Here is a 23,305-nt window from a genome sequence, read left to right as displayed (position 1 = left end):
AGAATTTGGGGAGGTGGGTTTGAGCGCATATATAAGGTTTTCACAAAAACTGGTCGGGGTCCTTGGCTAAAAGGAGACTCTGCCTTGGGCCCGCTGGTGTAATAAACCGCAATCTATTATCTGCATTGTCCTTCTGAGTGAGTTTTTTTCCCAGAACGTGTGGCTACAATATAATTATATTGAGTCCACTAGGTAATGCAGGAAAATCTGTTTAGCACAAGATCCTTAACTTAATCAAACCTGCAAAGTCCCCTTTGCTGTATAAAGTAATGTTCATGAATTTCAGGGATTTGGATACATGTCTGGGGGCCCATTATTCATCCTACCACAGCTCCAAATGAGCAGGGAACTTGTCTGTCTTATTCAATGGTACAGGTCCAGAACCTGACACAGACCCTGGTGCATGGTGGGTACATACCTAAAAAGTTTCTAACACTGGGTGAAGGAATAGTAAATCCATTGTTCACTGCAGTCTGGAAACCATGTCTGTGAGAGGACTCTCATGTGAATACTGACATATAAAATAAAGCTGCAGTTTAGAACAATGTCATTGGCCCTCATGGAATATGGATTTATCCATGTTGAAAACTCCTTTGCAAGCCAAGTTCTTATTCCAAATCAGCATTGTGACTTTGTCAGCATCTGCCCCAACCCTGAACTTTCAGAGTAAATCTTCCCACGAGATACCCTCAGCCATAAATCTTTCTCCTGGCTGTTTTCACAAGGAATTGGATTTAAATGAGGATAGGGAGTTAATCCTAAATGCTCACATTTACAGCGAAATAAGGTCTTATTCTGAAATAATATACCTAATCTTAGTTCTTAAGGCAGTTGATGTTATATAGGTTTCCCCTTGGAGGTTGGGTCTGGAGGAATGTAACAAAATAAAGCAGACTATTCAGAAAGGCCAGCGTGAAACCCAGACTGCAAATCAAAATATTTGCAAGTTTTGTCCTTTGGAAAATTTTTCTTGGCTCAAACCAAGAACAGTGTGACATGCCATAAATTTCCTCAGGCCAGGCTGACACACACAATTTACAAACCCACCCTTTCAATTTGCAGAGCCCTGTTGCTTGCTGCTATATCCTTCATGCTCAAGGGGGTTGAGGTCTCCATTGTATGGAGACCAAAGGCTCAGAGAGGAAGAGCAGTGAGACAATGGAAGCAATACCAGGGTCAGAAATCATATCTTCTGGCTTTCTGGCCAGAGCTCTTCTTTTTCACTTCACTGCAGACCATCTGTGCTCCTTCCAGAATAGGCTCCTCTGAGCCCAAGGGAAAGTCAGAGAAAGACTGTTTGCTGGTAGGAAGTTTGCTAAACTCAACTGTAGAACTCAATTATGGGGAAAACTGCTGTCTCAGGATTCCAAGATCCAACATAGAAAGAGGTACTAGAACCCATCCATATACATATAATTTTAATCCAAATCAGCCAGGGTTGGCTTGGCAGCTAGTGAAATGAAGGTGGAGGTGGGAGGAGGAGCATGATGTGGGAAGAGAGATGCAAAGACTTGGAGTGAATCACTGTCTTTATCAACTACCACATGTATCAAAGGGAAAGTCTCGTGTACAGAGCAGATTACATTTGCTGCTAACTTCAGGCAGGGCTTCTGACAAGCCGAGGAAAGGATTACTCTTTTTTATGGAAATTCAATCTAGTTTGATGCTGGAAGTTATGGATTCATCTAAAATAGCAAGTGACAGGCACAGCAACACATCAGACACCGCTCAGGCAAACAGTGGAGTCTAGAGCCCACCCATTTCTACAGGAGCCCTTGATGGTCAGTGCTCTTGCTGTTGCCATGGAAGTGGTGGGGAATCATTAATAATTTTACAGATACTTCAGGGTAGGGGCCAGGAAACAGCCTCTTCAAACTGTGTGTTGTAGACTCTTCATGGTTAATTCAGACCAGCATACACAGCAATAGATTCGCAGGATCTTTGCACAGAGCCTGGGGAATGGAAGGGTTTTCTCACACCTATGGCCTTGGGAATGCAGTTCTCCATTCTTTTGCAAGTCTGGGGAGCCCAGAGGAGAAAGCATGCACAGAAGTCAGGGTACCCCACTTGGTGTCTTTACTGTGACATCCCTGTGACTTTTAATCTTGGAAAAGACACTCCCCTCTCCAGAATACATACAGGACAGATGTGGTGGGCTGTGACAGCTATTGCTATTTTGTCTCTCCCAGAATGTCCTCTGACCCTCTTTTGTTTTGATAACATTCTCCCCTTTGGTGGGGACTGAATGGGAGGAATACTGCATCCCTTTTCCATGGGCCCCAGTGGTCATCTATACACACACAGCAGGTCCTCGGTATGCATGGATTTGGCACCTGGAGATTCAACCAACCCAAAGACAGATCCAAAATATTTAGGGGGAAAAAAATGTCAGGTTTCAAAAGGCAGAGCTTGAATTCCCACACAGGTAGTTATTTACAGATCATTTACATGCACTTACAATTATTTACATAGTATTAGGTATTATAAGTAAAATCAAGATGATTTAAAATACAAAGGAGGATGTGCTTTAGGTTATATGCAGATTCCTTGCCATTTCATACAAGGAACTTGAGCATCCCCAAAAGTTGATATCCTTGGGGGTCCTGGGACCAATCCCCTACAGATATGGAGAGACAAGTATGCACCTTTGGCCTAGAAAATACACAGGAGGAAAAGGATGGGTCAATCATTGTGCCCCAAGCCCCAACCAGTAAGGAATTCAAGAAACTGACCCAGGTGGAGCCAGGGAAACTGCCTGGTTTCTAAATCTAGCCCTGCCACTTGCTAGCTGTGTGAATTTGGACAGCTTACATAACTTCTCTAAATCTCAGTTTTTAAGTAGAGATATTAATAGTGGCTTCCTCAGAATTGTATAATTTAATGCAAGAATGAGCGTAAAGCTAAGAGCATAAAGCAAATACCCAACACATGCTAACGATGCTACTTTCTATTATTATTTCCTGGTGTTTTTCATACAAATGTTGAGAAAGAATTCGTCTGTCTCTGGAGTGACAAAATTGATGATGGGAAGTTGTCGGTGCCAGGTTACTTTGCCTGGCAGTACAGAGAAAACTGTCGTCAATACAAGAGAACAAAGATAGGCAAAAGCAAAGCTGAACTGATGATCATAGAGACCGAATCAACTTTGTTTGAATACCTTGATCCATCCAGACCTGAAAATGCTACATTGATTGACGGCTGTTCCTTTTGTCCTAAAGTCAGTTTGAATAGGGTTTCTTTCACTTTCTAATTAATACAAGATGATTTGATTAAATAATTTCTAAGAGTTTTCTCATTTCTGAAACCATTTGGTGGCATCATTTCATTTAACTTACTCACCATACCTTTAGGGTTATATAAAGGGGACTTTTCCTAGTAAAGAAGATAGTACTGAGATGTCTTCATTGCCAAAAACAAATTGCCCACAGATATCTAGAGGAGGGAAATTTTAGAAGACTGATTTGAATTTGTGAGATTATTTTTTTTTTAAAGGGGGCTAATATGAGGAAATACATTTAAGTTGAGACCTGACATTTTAGTAGGGCTTAATATAGTGAATAACAGGAAGAATTCACCTTCATTTATACTTACTGATGATTGGGGAATATATAGAAGATGTAGTTTTACACCACTACAATAGCACATATCAAAGACAGCACTGTTGAACATGTTGATATCTGTCACTGGAGAGTATATGGCCATAGGATGGCCTTACATATTGCTAAGGAGTATAAATTAATGGTGTAACTCTGGATAGCCATTACACTATAAAGTTAACATTTACATAGTGACTACTCAGCACACTCCCCATTCTAGGACATATAGCAGAACATTTTGTGCAACAGGAAACCAAGAATGTTCAGATTGGCTCTAACCACATAACAACAAAACTTGGAAGCAGTCATCAAATGCCAATTGAAAGGATAATGGGTAAATTCATTGTGGTATATTCACTCAGCAGCATATTATATGCCCGTCGAAAAGAGTGCAGTATGGCTACTTACAACCAGACAGGTGACTCTGAACAATATAATATTAAGTGAAAAAAAGTAAGAAAAGAGAAAAAGAAATGCAAAAAAAGAGAGAGAAAAGCTACAAAAGATTATATTCAGCTACCATGTTAATCAATAAAATTAATTGTAATTAGATAACATATACATTAATATTTTAATATAGAGATGCGATAGAAGTAATGAGGGAAGAAAAAGAGGAAGTAAAGAAGGAGAGAAAGATGAAAGATCAGCTCAAGATTCTGACGGAATTTCCTTTGGGGAGAAGGAAGCAGGAGATCAGAATAATGGAGAATCTCACAGGTAGGTGTTAAGTTATTGACAACATTTTAATTTTCAAACTGGTATCAATGTAAAGAGTGTTTCCTAAGTAAAAAATTATGATTAATATAATTCTGTGCAGTCAAGTTTTAGGAAGAAATTTCTGGGGAAGGGCAGTAGAACTATAGGAAAGGGCATTTTAGAAGGCCTTTTATCACCCAGTCACTTTCCTCTCTCCCAACTGCTTTTGGCTGGAAGCTGGAAGTAGGGTGTGTGCATGTGTGTTTACATGCATTTTTTGGTGAAGAGTAGAGGGAAGGATGACACCACCCTTATGGCAGAAACTGGAGAGGAACTAAAGGGCCTCTTGATGAAAATAAAGAGGAGAGTGAAAAAGCTAGCTTAAAACTCAACGTTCAAAAAACAAAGATCACGGTATATGGTCCCATCACTTCATGGCAAATAGATATGGAAACAGTGACAGACTTTTATTTTCTTGGGCTCCATAAATCATTGCAGATGGTGACTGCAGCCATGAAATTAAAAGACACTTGTTCCTGGGAAGAAAAACTATGACAAACCTGGATAGCATATTAAAAAGCAGAGACATTACTTTCACAACAAAGGTCCATTTAGTCAAATTTATGGTTTTTTCAGTAGTCATGTATGGATGTAAGACTTGGACCATAAAGAAAGCTGAGCACCAAAGAATTGATGCTTTTGAACTATGGCATTGGAGAAGACTCGAGTGTCCCTTGGACTGCAAGGAGATCCAACCAGTCAATTCTAAAGGAAATAAGTCCTGAATATTCATTGGAAGGACTGATGCTGAAGCTGAAACTCCAGTACTTTGGCCACCTGATGCAAAGAACTGACTCATTGGAAAAGACCCTGATGCTGGAAAAGATTGAAGGTGGGAGGAGAAGGGAATAAAAGAGGATGAGATGGTTGGATGGCATCACCAACTCGATGGACATGAGTTTGAGCAAGTTCAGGAGTAGGTGATGGACAGGGAAGCCTGGCATGCTGCAGTCCATGGGGTCGCAGAGTTAGACATGACTGAGCTGAGAGACTGAACTGAGAAAGAAGTTAGGGTAGCAGTGTAAGGTCAGGGAAGTCATAAGGAATGTATCATTTAGGGCATTTTAGGCCAAAAGAATTTATGTTTTTATTCTAAATACTGATACCAATAAGGACTCTATGGGCACAGAAGCCTTCTTGTGTCTCCCAATTCTTTGATTACAGGAAATAGGCTTCATTTAGCCTGCATGACTTTCCCTGCTTCAAACAGTTGCTAATTAGGAAAGAAGGGATGCAGAGACAAGGGGGGAGCAGTCAAAAGAAACAAAAGTGCAGCCATGGGGCAGGGTCCTGTATCCCCCTCATATATACATAAAATATTTGTGAGTTATGTTGCAGATACTGAAACCACCAGGTGGGAGAAGTTAATGGTATGCTCCCCATATGCAAGTAGACCCCAGACTGGTTGGAGCCAGAAAATCAATGATGCTGACTCCCACTTACTCCCACAGATCAACCAGAAGAAATTTCATGAGCTGATCATGTTCTCTTTGAGCAGTTATTACAAAACTTCTCACTTCCCTTTCCAGGTTGGGAAACACAGATTGAGGCCCACTGTGGGCATTAGTCTACTTCACCCAAAACTCTCTCTGAGATTTGATTCAGTGTCAGGGTAGAGAGGTTGGATTTGGCTTCAATATCATGGGAGCCATGGAAAGCTGTTCAGCTGAGACATGATCATGTTTAGTTTGTAAAGATTTTGCACCTTGGCTGCAAAATGGAGACAGAATTGGGGTGCAGGGAAGTGGTAGGAATGGAAACAGAGAAGGTGTGAAGCTCCTGCACTCTACCTGCCAAGGGAGATCTTGGGACCAGGAGGCAGCAGCTGATCATGGAGAGGCAAATCTAAGACCATGGAGATAGACACTATGTCTTTCTAAGTTTTCCATTTTCCTTTCCTAAGAGACAAAACAGGGCTTCCCTGGTGACTCAGCTGGTAAAAAATTCACCCGCAGTACAGGAGACCTGGGTTGGAAAGATCCCCTGGAGGAGGAAATGGCAACTATCCCTGACCCCGCCCTACCCCAGTATTCTTGCCTGGAAAATCCCACAGAGAGAGGAGCCTGGTGGGCTATAGTTCATAGGATTGCAAGAGTCAGATGTGACTTAGCAACTAAACCACCAAGAGACAAAACAAAACAAAAACAAAAAAATATCAAAAGCATTCATCCATAATTCATGAAAGTGAAAGTCGCTCAGTCATGTCTGACTCTTTGCGACCCCCTGAACTATATGATCCATGGAATTCTCCAGGCCAGAATACTGCCGTGGGTAGCCTTTCCCTTCTCCAGAGGATCTTCCCAGCCCAGGAATCAAACCCAGGTCTCCTGCATTGCAGGTAGACTCTTTACCAGCTGAGCCACAAGGGAAGTCCAAGAATACTGGAGTGGGTAGCCTATCCATACTCCAGGGGATCTTCCCAACACAGGAATTGAACTGGTGTCTCCTGCATCGCAGGTGGCTTCTTTACCAACTGAGCTGTGAGGAAAGCTCATAATTCTTCATTCATCACATCAAATGATGAATTTATATACTCACCATTAAACATTAGAAAAGATATATTTGATTAGGAACAAATTCATTTCACCAGAGGCTCTCACAAAAGATGTGGTCTTTGAGAAATGTGAGTGAGTGATACTCCCTTTTTTGCCCAACATGCTATAGCTGTAATTGGGAAATCAGCGATGCATGTACTCATTAGAAAGAAAAATGAATGGCCTCCCCACAATACATCCCTCCAGTTTATGACTTGGAAAGCTAGACCATAGAAATTGCCAAAAAATTTATCTAAAAGTGACCAGAAACTTTGATGGCCCTCTTCTAAGTAAGAAAGCAAGCCTCATCATTCCTGCTTTTAGCCAAAATGCATGGAACACCCAACCATTTTAATTTTCTATTCAGGATTTTGTGACAATTAAATCAGACCTTGATGAATTTGGAGGGAAAAACACCCAGCACAGTGATTATGAGTACTAATTAGGAAGCAAAATAGTGGCTTTGATGAATCTGTGCTTGGTTTGTCCCTTAATTAATTGACTGGCTGCTATTATACTTGGTGGTTGATTGGTTGAAATATTCCATTAAAATTGGATACAGTTGGGGTCTTTTGTTCAGAAGAGTTTTCCAAAGATGAGGAGTGAATGAGAAATGGTGCCATGAAAGCCATACATGTATTTATTTATTTATTTTGTTGACTGAAGAGGGAATTCTCTTGCAAGTTTCTGAGCATATGTCTTCATCCAAGTGTAAGATAACTTCTGTAACTCTGGGGACGTTTGCTTTAAAGACAGTGAACAACTTGCTTGTTTTGCTAAATGTAAGGTGGTCCACAGTAGCTCTTGTGGCTTAAACATATACTCCACTCACACATGCATACATGAGTGTGAAAGTGCCATGTGAACTGTCATAAGCTAGACTGGCACACTCTCCCTGCTTCCTGTGTCCAGGGAAATGGCTCTGATTGTCCATCTAATACACAAACAGGATTGGCAGATTGATAGCCTCCTCGATTCCGTGGGTGGTGTTGCATGGCCATGGAGTGATTTGTCAGGTTAATTCTGATAACAAATGAGACTCTGGCATGCTAACTAGTTATGCAACCCCTCAACTGTCAGCATCCCCCAACTTCTTAGAGGGACAAGTGGCATTCAGCCACCCAAGATTGAGCAATAACAGGTCTGTGATGCCCTTAGATGTCTGGGGCTGCACATGTGCTACACTGACTGGCTCAGCATGTGCCTACCCTATGCCAGCAGGCGTGGGTAACTAGTTGAACCCTCTTTGCGATGCGGATGGGGATCTAATACATTACCAGGACAGTATGTCAGCAAAAAAAAAAAAAAAAGAATGCGGGAATGCATTTTTCCACTCAAATCCCTCTAATATTTTTTGGTAACCTTAACTCCTTTTCTCCTACAGAATCTTGTGACATGGATTGAGACAGCAGATGGCAGAAGCCAAGCTCAGGCTTTTCCCCTGCTGCTCAAGGACCACACTGTCCCTCCTTGGCACTGGAGGAGCAATTGTAAAACATACTTAGACTGATCAAAGAGCAATCTTCTGGGGACTGCCTGAAGGAACTGTAAATCTGACTCTCACCAAAAGATCAGTGGAGTCACCCATGTACAGGATCCTCAGTCAGTGTTTCAGCTCATCAGAACTCCAGCCTCTGAATTCTCGTTTGACACCTGCATCCCCATGCCCAGATGTGATACCTCTTCTCGAAAGAGAGACTGACTGCCCTGAGCCAAGCTGCTGCAACTTCCTGCTGCTGCAAAGGAAATTCCTACTATCCTCATGATGACGGTACTTAAGAGCAATAAATATATTTGTATTTAAATGACAATGGAATTATGATTGTTTTTTAAACAAACCCACACTCACTGGGGATAGGGGGAATGGTGGATAGGAAACTAGACACCTAAAGAACAAATATTTCATTTCTTAGGCTCTAAAAATGGAATGTTATGCAAAGTCTGTAATTGCTTTGATTTCAAAATAGGAAAGAATTCTGGGGGCAAATTCAGAGACAAAGTGCAGGAACCTGCAGACAACCTGGCTATCAAACCTAGAAGTGTCCTGCTCTTACAACAGAGATCCGGTCACTTATTGACTGGAAATGGGCTGGCAAGATTGAAAGATGGCCATGTCTGCTAAAGGACATAGTTATGCTATGAGAATATTTGTCCTAAGGTAGTGTGTGGAGTCCTACATAGGAATAAAGACAAGAAGATACGTTTTTTTGGAATGGCCTGCTGTTGTTTTTGTCTCACCTTGCAGAGCAATGGAGCGTGAATTTCCTGCCCAATGTCCTGCCTGCTCTGCTCCTCCAGGCTCCTAGTTTTAATCAGCACAGTGTACAATGTCACTATGACCCTGGCAAGTGGGCAGAAAGAGTGGTGAGGTTTTCTATAAACTGGTTTGATTTAAAACTATTGTTAGGTAGACTCACAGACATAGAGGACAGACTTATGTTTGCTAAGGGTGAGGGGTATGTGGCAGGGAAAGATTGGGAGTTTAGAACTAGCAGATGCAAACTAGTATCTGTAGAATGGATAAACAACAGGGTCCTACTGTATTGCACATGGAACTGTATTCGATGGTAGTTTAGTCGCTAAGTCGAGTCCAACTCTTACGACCCCATGGACTATAGCCTGCCAGGCTCCTCTGTCCATGGGATTTTCTAGGCAAAAATACCAGAGTGGGCTGCCATTTCCTTATCCAGAGGATCTTCCTGATCAAGTTCCAGGGATCGAACTTGAGTCTCCTGCATTGCAGGCAGATTCTTCACCGACTTAGCTACAAATTCATTTCAGTTCAGTTCAGTTCAGTTCAGTCGCTCAGTTGTGTCCAACTCTTTGAGATCCCATGGACTGCAGCACGCCAGTCTTCCCTGTCCACTGCCAACTCCCATAGTTTACTCAAACTCATGTCCATTGAGTCAGTGATGCCAGCCAACCATCTCATCCTCTTTCGAACCTTCTCTTCCTGCCTTCAATCTTTCCCAGGCCCAGGGTCTTTTCCAATGAGTCAGTTTTTTGCATCAGGTGGCCAAAGTATTGGAGTTTCAGCTTCAGCATCAGTCCTTCCAATGAATATTCATGACTGATTTCCTTTAGGATGGACTGGTTGGATCTCTACAAGGGAAGCCATAAAACATAATGAAAAAGAATATGTCCTTCTGGTTAGTGTATAGCTTGAGAGTCTTTGATTCCCTTGCTAAGCGCAGAAAGAGAAAGCTAATTGTTTAAGTAGCATGCACAGGTCTTTGCAAGAACTAGGGAATATTTCCCTTCATTCAATAGCATGAGGTTACCATTTCAGTTTTCTCTTTTCTGCCCCTCCCTCACCCCTTTTTGTTCTTAAAAAACAGAGTCGAAGTGAAGTGGGAGAAAAAATAAGTATTATATTGAAATGCTAATCTCATTTCATTAAATGAATTGTGGAGGCTGAGATAGTGATCTGCATCCTCAAAGAATAATTTCTTTAAATACCTTGAGCTCAATATTCCCTTCTGGACAACTTTTCATCTTTCTATTAAAAAAAAAAAAAACATTAAATTATGTTAAAGTGTCCCAGTCAAGCCTGGCTTTTAGAGCATCCAAGTTTCAGGGGATGTGCTCAGTCATGAGGGTGAAGTACCAAGGCACCCCCGAAATCTCTTCTTAAAAACAGGTCTTCCCTGCCTTCTCCAGCTGGCTTACATTGCCTGAAGCAGCTCCTCAAAGCTGAGCAGGGCCTATTTCAGGAAACAGCAAATAAACACAGTGTTTTAGGTCAAATCCATTACAAAGTTGGTCAGATCACCTGCAAGCTTCTCTCAGAGGCTTTGGCCCCAAAGCTTCCGTATTTATTGGGAGCAAACCTCTATCTGAAAGAGCATTCATTATAATTCTCTAGGGAGTACAGCCACTGATCCCAGTCACATCCTTTATAATAAGCTTGGGGTTGAGTTCCTGAAGGTATTCAAGGCCAGGTCTATTCTCGTTGTCACTATGGGTTTGTACTTGAACTTGGGGAAGTCAGATTCAAAGTTATTTTTAATTACATTTTTTAAAAAGACCCTGTAACCTAGAGTGAAAGTGTGCAAGAGAATACTGACTCCCAGAAGAGAGGGAAACCAGGGAGGGAATTAAACAAAGCAGGTGTTTTCATAAGAACTGGAAGAGACTGGAACAGATGGGAGGGAAGCTGTAGTATTTCTGAAGGCAGAGAATTTTATCTTAGAATAGCAAAGTGTCTAGAATATGTTGGGAGAGAAGAAGAGGGAAAGGGAGAGATAGGAAGAGCTACTAAGGCAACAATAATAATTAACCAGATTCAGGAAGGTTCTAGTTCTTTGGTACCAGAGGAGAGAATACAAAGGCAAGCCATTCTTTCTGGGTGTATATCATGGTTCTGAGTTTCTAGCAATAGAAACTAACTCCAGTTGATTTAAACAGAAAATGATTCATTGGAAAGATATTGGGTAATTCCTGAATCACTAAGGGCTAGACAAGAGACTGAACTGCTACTTGGTCAAAAATAGCACCCAAATTCACACAGCAGGTCTATGAATTCCCCACTTTCTGCCACCACCCAGCCCTAGAACCTCTAGTTTGCACCACTCACACCACGACACCCCAAGCACTGGAGAGTTAGTACATTGCTAGCAATTGTTCTCCTTGAGAACAGAACCTTGCTACAACCACCCACGCTGCTAGAAAGAAGTCTCAGAGAAGTCTGAGAGTCTTCACAGACCACTAGCTCCTATTTAAAATCTGAGTGAGTATGTGTTAGAGTTTAGCTCTCATTCTTAAGCTCTGGCTGTAGCCGTAGCTGGCAAATTGACTTTCTGGCATCTTCACCCTCTCTAGTGAGACATGAGGCCCATATTTGGCAAATTCAGCAAACAAAGGAAACTATTTCCGATAGAAAAGCAAAAAAAAAATAAAAAAAGAAACCCAAAACTACTATATGATGAAAACTTTCTGAGTTACTAAAAAAAAAATAAGAGCACTAGGATAACACAGTCCTGAGAAAAGTCAGGTGCTATATCAATAATTAGGCATAGCTGTGATGAGCACCAGAGAAGGCAATGGCACCCCACTCTAGTAATCTTGCCTGGAAAATCCCATGGATGGAGGAGCCTGGAAGGCTGCAGTCCATGGGGTCACTGAGGGTCAGACACGACTGAGCGACTTCACTTTGACTTTTCGCTTTCATGCATTGGAGAAGGAAATGGCAACCCACTCCAGTGTTCTTGCCTGGAGAATCCCAGGGATGGGGCATCCTGGTGGGCTGCTGTCTATGGGGTCGCACAGAGTCGGACATGACTGAAGGGACTCAGCAGCAGCAGCAGCAGTGATGAGCACTGGTTCTGGAGACAGAGACCTAGGTTTGATTTTGGCTCCAATCCTTCCTACTTATGTAATCTTGAACAAGAGGCTTTAATCTCTTTAATTCTCAGTTTCCTTATCTGGAAAATGGGGTTAATAATAATTTGCCAATGTTGATGCCATGGCATCTGCTGTGACACCTGTCTTATTTGCCTACTTGGTATTTCTTCCCCATCATTTTGTACTAATGGTTCCCCTCTTTCCTATGGAGAACTTTTTCAGTATAACCCAAGTGGGACAACTCAACTCATTTCCATTAGTGTAAGTGGCTGCCATGATCTGTTTACACTGAAAACATTTAGGATACCAAGTGGGTAACTTTTCCATACCAAACAATTCTCCAGTTCTCTTCAGATAGCAACCAGGTATCCTTTAATTTAATTCAGTTCTGACACTAACTAGACAGAGTTATCACAGGCCCAAGTGAAGAGCTCAGTCCCTGACTGTCCTCTACTTCACACACCAATCACAAAGAGTGGGTTCCCAGTTTACCCACATTTCTGTCTGACTTGGCTACAAATTGTTGGTTCATAATACCCCCTCCTTCTCGGGACAGATAATTTTCTATAATGGCTGACATAATTCAGGGAAATAATTTATCATTATCTGTTTATTATAAAGGATATTATAAATGATACAAATGAACAGCCAGATGAAAAGGTATATAGAGTGAGGTCCACCTGTGTTCTGAATAAAGGCAGTTCTGTTCCCATGGAGCTTGGGCTACACTACCTTCTTGGCACCATGGGTGCATTTTCCAATCTGGAAGCTCTCTGAACCTTTTTGTCTAGGATTTTTAGGAAGTTTCCGTTATATAGGCATGATTGATTAAATCACTGATCATTTGCATTGGTGGTTAGCTCAATCCTTAGTCTCTCTCAGTCCTTGGAGGTTGGGGGCAGAGATGAACGTTCCAACAAAGATGAAAGTTCCAATCACATGGTTGGTTCCTTCTGCAACTCTTCCTTATCCTGAAGCTATCTAGGGGCTTCCAGCTACCAGTTATCTCATTAACACAAACTCACATGTGGTTGAAAGGGGCTGATTATGAATAACAAAAGACACTCTTCTCATGCCTATCACTCAGGAAATCTCCAAGCATTTTAGAAACTCTGTGCCAGGAATAGGGGTGAACACCAAATATACATTTCTTACTATATAACACCACAGTGGCATGTGACTCAGGCCTAACCAATCACTGGCCTTAGTTCTTGGCTCAGGGATGGGCATGGGTCTCAAGTTGGGCCAATCAGACTCCTGCTGACACCTTTCTCCTGGAAATGCCTAGAAAAGCCATTTCTTTCCCAGGGCTGCTACACTGGTGAGAGGTGAATCTGGATCTGCAGGAGCCATGTTTCCTATCTAATAGAGAGAGTCCACCTGAGGTAGAGAAAAAAGATGGAGTCCTAATGACATTGTCTGCCCTCCGCCATCCAGCTGAACACAAAGCCAGATGCTCCGTAGATTTCTCAGTTAGAAGAGTCAATACATCCCTTTTATGCTTAAGCTAATTTGTATTGAATGTCTGTCACTAACAACCTAAAAAGTCCTGAAGATTTCAGTTGTTGAAACGATTACACCAGATAATGCTAGTAGTATACTTAGTGAGGTATCTAGTGGTGTTTGCATCCTGACCTTCCTTGTCATAGGTGAGGGCATCGAAATTCACTCTCATAAAAAACATGACTTTTGACAGACTCATTTCATAGAAGGAATCAATAGACTATGTGTTCAAATCAACAAGAAGGCAAGAAACCTACCCAAGTGCCATGTGAACTGGCAAAATGAGGGCTTGCATCCAGGTCTCCAAACTTTCATTTGAATATTCTTTCACTGATATGGTCACTGGTGATCAGGTCAATCCTCAGCCTCTCTCCTATTGATGGAGGTCGGGGGCAGAGATGAAAATTCCAACTCCAAAGTTTAGTTACTTTGAGGGTACAACCACTGCTGGGTTATTGATATTTAATATTATCTAAAAACTTACTGGAAAATCCCATGGATGGAGGAGCCTGGTGGGCTGCAGTCCATGGGGTCGCTAAGAGTCAGACACAACTGAGCGACTTCCTTTTCACTTTTCACTTTCATGCATTGGAGAAGGAAATGGCAACCCACTCCAGTGTTCTAGCCTGGAGAATCCCAGAGACGGGGGAGCCTGGTGGGCTTCCATCTCTAGGGTCACACAGAGTCGGACACAACTGAAGCAGCTTAGCAGCAGCAGCAGCAAACACTTACTAGGAGCCTCCCTGGTGGCTCAGATGGCAGACAATCTTCCTGCAATGCAGGAGATCCAGGTTCAATTCCTGGGTCAGGAAGATCCCTGGAGAAGGGGATGGCTACCCACTCCAGTATTCTTGCCTGGAGAATTCAATGGACAGAGAAGCCTGGCAAGCTACAGCCTATGGGGTCACAAAGAGTTGGACACAACTGAGCGACTAATACACATGCGCACAGACACACACACAAGCACTTACTATGTGTTCATAGTATCTCTTCCCTGATTATCTCACTTAATCCTACAGTGTACACATTATTGCTCCCTCTCCCCCATTTGTAATTGAGAAAACTGGTTGAGGGATCTACCAAAGTTACACAGCTATTGAATGTCAGAGTGGAATATCAGCCCAGGACTGTCAGACTTAAAAAGACAGTTCTCTTAACTAGCAAATCATGATGTGCCCTCAATAAACAAATAGTTCACGTCCTTGTTACCTCTGAAAAGTCAACTGAAGCCTAGGACTTCTGTAGCTTTGACATGTAGCTTGATGTCTTAAGAAAGTCACAACTTCAACACTGTGCTTCTGCCATTTCCCATATGATGCAAATACCTCTTTAGAGCCATATTCCACATTTTGCTCATTTTTAACAGAATGCTAATTCTATACATATTCTCCATGCCTAAGTTTAGATGTATCCAGTTGAGCATACTTAGTTTTTATCTAAATGTGCCAGATCCCAGGTGAAAAATTATTGCCTGCATTATAATTATACATTCAGAATAATGTGTATGTCTTCTGGGGGTCTATGAATCAATAGCTTATTTTGCAATATAATGTTCACTTTTTTGCCATAGACATATTAGAGAAAGCTAAAACTTGTCAATTGGCTGTATATTAATGATGAATTTGAGACTTGGACAAGAAAGTAGAATAAATCTGAGTTGACATCACTGACCAAGAAGACCTCCACGACTTTCTCATCTGTCTGCTATACCTAAGGTCTGAGGAAAGCCTAGAACTAGTAAAGATTGGCACAATAAAATAAAGCCCGGTTTATATGTTTTCCAAAATAGACAGTCATTCGCCATTTAATAAACATTTACTGATTATCTGCACTAGACCCCAGGGGTAGAGGTGTGAACAAGACAAGGGCCCTACTCCTTCAGAGATGACATGTGAGTGGAAAGTGACAAACAAGTAATCAAATGCACAGATGGATAAGATTGTTTCAAATAGTGATAAATATATGAAAAAGATAAAACAGAGAGTGGGTTAGACAGAGACTAGGGGTGATGAGTCAAGAAACGGCAATACATAGGTATTTGGTAAAGGCTGCTCTGAGGAGAAACTATATGAGCTGAGACTTGGAAGATGAGAAGGAGTTGGCTCTGTAGAGATTAGATGAAGAGCATTTCAGGGATAGGGCATAGCATGCACAAAAGAAATACAATCAGTGTAACAGAAGAGTAGAAAGCAGAAAGAGAGAAAAGCGTAAATGATGTTAGACAGGTAAGCAAAGGTTTCATCATGTAGGACTTAGCAGGTCACTGTAAGAAACTTGAATTTTACTTTTAGTGTAGAACAAAGCCATTGGAAGGATTTAAACCAGAGAGTGATGTGATCTGATTTATAAGCTTTCTGCCACTCCAGTTCAATTGCATGTACTTACTGCAAATTTAAAGTTCTGGAAGAAAAATTAGCTCCAAGTCACAGCTGCCTTGCTACAAGCTATATTAAACTCTATAGATTTTTTTTTTTTTACTGGAGAGAATGGAAAAGTTCTTTTCCAATTGCTACATTCTTATAAAGTGCTTTTAGGAAGAATTTACAGTATCTGATTGCCAACAGACTCCTGGAAAATTTACTCTTGCTATTATGGTTAAGCAGAGAGTTTTCTGAATGACTTACTAAACTTCACGGAAAAGCAATGGCCAGGAAAGGCAGAAAAACTTTTTTTTTTTTTTTTTGGTAAATAGAGATCTTCATTTTGCCCTGAACCAGCCCTGGTAAGTTGCTTAGTCACACCCGCCTCTTTGAGACCCCATAGACTGTAGCCCACCAGCCTCCTCTATCCATGGGATTCTCCAGGAAGAATCCTGGAGTGGGTTGCCATTCCCTTCTCCAGGGGATCTCCCTAATACCAGGTATTCTCCAGGATTCTTGCCTGGAGAATCCCATTGACAGAGGAGCCTGGCAGGCTAACAGTCCATGGGATCACAAAGAGCTGGACATGACTAAGTGACTAACACACTTGAGCCCTGGTAATGTATCTACTAAAGACTATGGATTGTGCTTCCTAAAGCAGTTAATGGTCACAATGAATCATCTATCCACATTCTAATGCTGCAAGAAAGAGCAAGGGCTCTAGTCACCAGAACCAGCTCCTTATCTTCCTAGTTGTATAATAACAGTCAAGTTATACTCTAGTTTTCTAACCTGAACTGGGGAATAAAAATGGTACTTACCTTTTTAGGTTATGATATGAATTAAATGAGGCAATCCAAGTAATGCATTAAGTCTAGGACAAAGTATAAACACTTGTCATCAGGGGGTCCACAGTTGAAAGGTGGGTACCTAGGCTGAGAGGTATATACCATAGCACTGTGGACGATAAATGTCACCTGCTCTAACAGTAAATAAAGGATGTTGCAGACATCGAGTCATCCAGCCATCCAGCCATCAGCCACTGCAGCCTCCTCTGACTATGTACTCTGAGGGGATTCAGGATGAAGAAAAACAGGATACTGGCCATAGATGGTTAAGGTGCAAATCAAAGAAATGATTTTTTTTTTTTTTTTGGCCACAGAGTAGCATGTGGGATCTTAGCTCCTCAACCAAGGATCTAACCTGTTCCCCCTGCAGCATGGAGTCTTAACCACTGGGCCACTAGGGAAGTACCTGGAATGATTTCAGTGAACCCAGGCTCTTGATCTTCCCATATATTGTTGTTGGTGTTTTTCAGTTGCCAAGTCATGTCCTACTCTTTTCGTGATGCCCCACCTCCAACCCCAAGTACTGCAGCATGCCAAGCTTCCCTGTCCCTCACCACCTCCCCATACATAGAAAAGTGCTAAACTCATTAACTTGAGATGTCTTCCTTTTTTTTTTTTTTTTAAACTTAACACTAATCTTTTAATGTTCCAACTACCTGGTTTTTAGATCATACCTGAATGGTCTAGTGGTTTCCCCTACTTTCTTCAATTTAAGTCTGAATTTGGCAATAAGCAGTTTATGGTCTGAGCCAGTCACCTCCCAGTCTTGTTTTTGCTGACTGTATAGACTTTCTCCATCTTTGGCTGCAAAGAATATAATCAATCTGATTTCGGTGTTGATCATCTGGGGTGATGTCCATGTGTAGAGTCTTCTCTTGTGTTGTTGGAAAAGGGTGTTCGCTATGATCAGTGCATTCTCTTGGCAAAACTCTATTAGCCTTTGCACTGCTTCATTCTGTACTCCAAAGCCAAATTTGCCTGTTACTGTAGGTGTTTCTTGACTTCCTACTTTTGCATTCCAGTCCCCTATAAGGAGAAGGACATCTTTCGGGGGTGTTAGTTCTAGAATGTCTTGTAGGTCTTCATAGAACCATTCAACTTCAGCTTCTTTAGCATTACTGGTTGGGGCAAAGACTTGGATTACCATGATATTGAATGGTTTGCCTTGGAAATGAACAGAGATCATTCTGTCATTTTTGAGATTGCATCCAAGTACTGCATTTCAGACTCTTTCATTGACTATGATGGCTACTCCATTTCTTCTAAGGGATTCTTGCCCACAGTAGTAGATATGATGGTCATCTGAGTTAAATTCACCCATTCCGGTCCATTTTAGTTTGCTGATTCCTAAAATGTTGATGTTCACTCTTGCCATCTCCTGTTCTCTGCTGCTGCTAAGTCGTTTCAGTCGTGTCCGACTCTGTGCGACCCCATAGAGAGCAGCCCACCAGCCTCCCCAATCCCTGGGATTCTCAAGGCAAGAACACTGGAGTGGGTTGCCATTCCCTTCTCCAAAGCATGAAAGTGAAGTCGCTCAGTCATGTGCAACTCTTAGGGACCCCATGGACTGCAGCCTACCAGGCTCCTCCATCCATGGGATTTTCCAGGCAAAAGTACTAGAGTGGGGTGCCATTGCCTTCTCCATCTCCTGTTTGACCACTTGCAATTTGCATTGATTCATGGACCTAACATTCCAGGTTCCTATGCAATATTGCTCTTTACAGCATTGGACCTTGCTTCCATCACCAGTCACATCCACAACTGGGTGTTGTTTTTGCTTTGGCTCCATTGCTTCATTCTTTCTGGAGTTATTTCTCCACTGATCTCCAGTAGCATGTTGGGCACCTACTGACTTAGGGAATTAGTTTTTCAGTGTCCTATTTTTTTGTCTTTTCATACTGTTCATGGAGTTCTCAAGGAGAGAATGCTGAACTGGTTTGCCATTCCCTTCTCCAGTGGACCACATTTTGTCAGAACTCTCCACCATGACCTTGGGTGGCCCTACAAGGCATGGCTCATAGTTTCATTGGGTTAGACAAGGCTGTGGTCCATGTGATTAGATTGGTTAGTTTTCTGTGATTGTGGTTTCTGTCTGTCCGCCCTCTGATGCCCTCTCTCAGTGCCTGCCATCTTACTGGGGTTTCTCTGACCTTGGATGGGGTGTATCCCCTCATGCCCCAGCTCCTGACCTTGGATGTGGGGTATCTCCTCTCGTCCATGCGCTGCTTCAGTGCCGCGCAGCCACAAGGCTATGGTTTTTCCAGTGGTCATGTATGGATGTGAGAGGTGGACTATAAAGAAAGCTGAGTGCCAAAGAATTGATGCTTTTGAGCTGTGGTGTTGGAGAAGACTTTTGAGAGTCCCTTGGGCTGCAAGGAGATCCAACTAGTCCATCCTAAAGGAGATCAGTCCTGGGTGTTCATTGGAAGGACTGATGTTGAAGCTGAAACTCCAATACTTTGGACACCTGATGCAAAGAACTGACTCATTTGAAAAGACCCTGATGCTGGGAAAGATTGAGGGCAGGAGGAGAAGGGGACAACAGAGGATGAGATGGTTGGATGGCATCACCGTTTCATTGGACATGAGTTTGGGTAAACTCCAGGAGTTGGTGATGGACAGGGAGGCCTGGTGTGCTATGGTTCATGGTATCTCAAAGAGTCGAACATGAATGAGTGACTGAACTGAACTGAACCTGGCTTTTGTTGTAAAAACACTTATATAGCCTGGCTCCTCCCTTTCCTCTTCAGAACGGACCCTCAGAGCTCTCTGAGAGGCTATCTCCTGGGCTTAAGTCTTCAGTATGTCTGCCAAATAAAACATAAGTCTTTAGCTTTTAGGTTGTGCTTTTTTCCAGTCAACAGCACAAACTGTTCTGTGTGTAAAGGCAAACTGAAGGCTATGGGCAATTGTGCCTTTTCTCATATTGATGACCAACTATGGCCTGTGGATCAAATCTAGCCCATCACCTGCTTTTGTATCGTCTGTGAGCTAAGAAGAAACTGGAAAGCCTGAAAAGCTGAAACTATTTACTACCTGGTCCTTTTTGAAGAAGTTAGCTGACTCCTGCTCTAACCAGCTGAACTGGTTACACTGTAACTAACTAAATTGCTATTCTGCTAATAATTCTCCCCATTTACATTGAGATTTATTTTGATAAAACTTCAAATTCCCAGGTGGTGTTTCATATTCCCCTGGATATTTGGCCTGTAGTTGTACCTACTGTACATGCTGGGTGAACTGTAATAGGTGGATTAGGACCTCGTGGTCACCCCACCTAAAATGAACAAACAGAATGATGTGCCTTTTCCTACTCAATTCTTAGTGGGAGAATTCTTTATGAAAGTACTACCCAGAATCATCAGCTAACATCACATTGTTATTGTTTAGTTGCTCTGTCGTGTTTGACTTTTTGTGATCCCATGGACTATAACCCGCCATGCTCCTCTGTCCATGGGATTTCCCAGGCAAGTATACTGGAGTGGGTTGCCATTTCCTCCAGGGGATCTTTTGGACCCAGGGATCAAACCCCAGTCTCTTGCATTGGCAGGCAGATTCTTTACCACTAGCACCACCATTACTTTATTTAAATAATTATGATAAATCACCAATTAAAGAAACACACCAACAAGTACTTGCAGATTACTTCTCACTGGGCATAAGAGTTTTCCAGCAGTAACTAATATAATCTCATTTGTATCTTCAAATGAGACTTCCATCTTAAGCACATGGACACCTTATATTTAAAGAAACACAAAAACCCTACAGAATTTCTGACCCATTCTCTATCAAAAGCTTTGACAGGCATTTTCTGCTTAGCCTTTGATCTTGCTGTCAAAAGATATCTGTCAGTGAGCAAATTGTCAGGCAAATGCCCTTCCAAGTTCTTTGCTTTTGGTCTGTTTCTCCTCAGACACTCAGGAGAGGTCTCTGCTTTAAAGAGAGAGAAGTGGTATGAAAGGGCTGTGCTGCTGGTGTACATGAAATCTAAGGAGTCTTTCCCTAATCAGAAAAAAAAAGTCATTGTCTCTAACGATCTTTCATCTCCATATTTTTCCTTATTGATAAGCCCTTTTTCCCTCACCCTGTAACATGCGAAAAAGCACCTCTGTCACTATATGCCAAACATCATATTGCATGTTTCCTGTGTATCATCTCTTTTAACCCTTATTCAACCTTGTCACAGTGTGTATTGTCCCCATTTCACCGGTGTGTATACTGAACGTGGAGAAATTAATTTGCCTTGGGTCACAAAGCTTATAAGTGACATACCTGAGGTTTGAACCCAGAGCTTCTAATTCCCAAAATTATTCTTAAAAACTACAACCCACTGAGTGTGGTTCTTTGCTTTTGTCTAAATTTAACGTGGATTTATCATTCCCAATTTCCTTTCTAAGAATACCCAAAGATAAATAATTTAAATTATATACAACAGACATGGCATTTTTAAAAAAGAATAGGAAGTATTTATTAGAAAACAATTTATTTTTTCCATAAGTCTGCTTGGACAGTGTTTCACAGACTTTGTGAACCAATAACATATGTTTTCTCTAGGATAAGACTGATAGACTTGGGATACTGCTAGGCTGTTTCTCACTCCTTAGGACTTGACAACTGGCTAAAGTGTCCCACATTTGTGTTATAGAACACAAGGCAATGAGAAGGTATGGATCATCTTCCATATTCATTCCTCGGAGTTCATTCAAATCTGTTGCAAGAATCTACATTTCATTGTTCTAATACTTACCAACCTGTTTATAATCTGATAATGAACATATGATAAATATTACCATCATTATTCCAAAATTCATTCTACTGTGCTTATGGTATCTTTATGGCATTTTTATTTTTAAACTAATTTTATCGAGGTTAGTTTGCATAAAACAAAATGCAGCTATTTTAAACCTACATTCTGGTGTGTTTGATACATGTGTGTTCCTTTTTAAACGCTACCTCCATCAATATAAAGAACATTTCTATTATTCCACAAAGTGCCTCACAGTCCTCTGTAGTTAAGCCCTGAGGAAACTCACCCCAGATTTCCACTAGTATTAGTTTTGACTACTCAAGAATTTCACATCAAATGTCTCATACAGTATGTATGTTATTATTTTAGAGGTATTTCACTTAGCAGAGTAACTTTGAGATTAATTTATGTTATATGCATTGGTAATTTATTCCTTTTATTACTAAGTAGTATCCCAGGGATGGGGGAGCCTGGTCAGCTGCCGTCTATGGGGTTGCACAGAGTCGGACATGACTGAAGTGACTTAGCAGCAGCAGTGTTCTATTTTATGGCTATGCCACAACTTGTTTATCCATTCATCTGTGATGTACACTTTGGTTGTTTTTAATTTGAGACCATTATGAACAGCTATGGCTAGGCTTCATCTATACATGAACCAAGAATTTCCAGATACACAAGCTGGATTTAGAAAAGGCAGAGGAACCAGAGATCAAATTGCCAACATTTATTGGATCATAGAGAAAGCAATGTAATTACAGAAAAACATCTACTTCTGATTCATTGACTACACTAAAGCCTTTGACAGTGTGGATCACAACAAATTGTGAAAAATTCTTAAAGAGATGGGAATACTACCTTACCTGTCTCCTGAGAAACCTGTATGCAGGTCAAGAAGCAACCATTAGAACCAGACATAGAACAATGGACTGGTTTAAAAGCTATGACAAACCTAGACAGTGTATAAAAAGCAGAGACATCACTTTGCCAACAAAGATGTTTATAGTCAAAGCTATGATTTTTCCAGTAGTCATGTATGGATATGAGAGTTGGACTATAAAGAAAGCTAAGTGTTGAGGATTTGATGCTTTTGAATTGTGGTCCTGGAGAAAACTCTTGAGAGCCCCTTGTACTGCAAGGAGATCAAACCGGTCAATCCTAAAGGAAATGAACCCTGAATACTCATTGGAAGGACTGATGCTGAAGCTGAAACTCCAGTACTCTGGCCACCTGATGCGAAGAGCTGACTCACTGGAAAAAAAAGCCTGATGCTGGGAAAGATAGAGGGGATGATAGGGGGTGACAGAAGATGAGATGGGTGGATGGCCTCACCAACTCAATGAACATGAGTTTGAGCAAGCTCCAGGAAATAGGACCGGGAAGCCTGGTGTGCTGTAGTCCATAGGGTTTCAGAGTTGGACAGGACTTACAGACTGAGCAACAACAACAAAATTATGAACAAAGTTGTATATCAGAGTACAAGTCTTTGGATAACTTGTGTTTTTATCCCTCTGTGTAAATATCTATGAGTGGAATGGCTGGATTATATTGTATGTCAATTTTACAAGAAACTGCTGAACTATTCTCAAAAGTAGTTCTGCCATTTTACATTCCCATGAGA

This window comes from Bos javanicus, chromosome 7, assembly GCF_032452875.1.
Source record: "Bos javanicus breed banteng chromosome 7, ARS-OSU_banteng_1.0, whole genome shotgun sequence".
Taxonomy (NCBI): Eukaryota; Metazoa; Chordata; class Mammalia; order Artiodactyla; family Bovidae; genus Bos; species Bos javanicus.
This window is presented reverse-complemented; position numbering follows the sequence as displayed.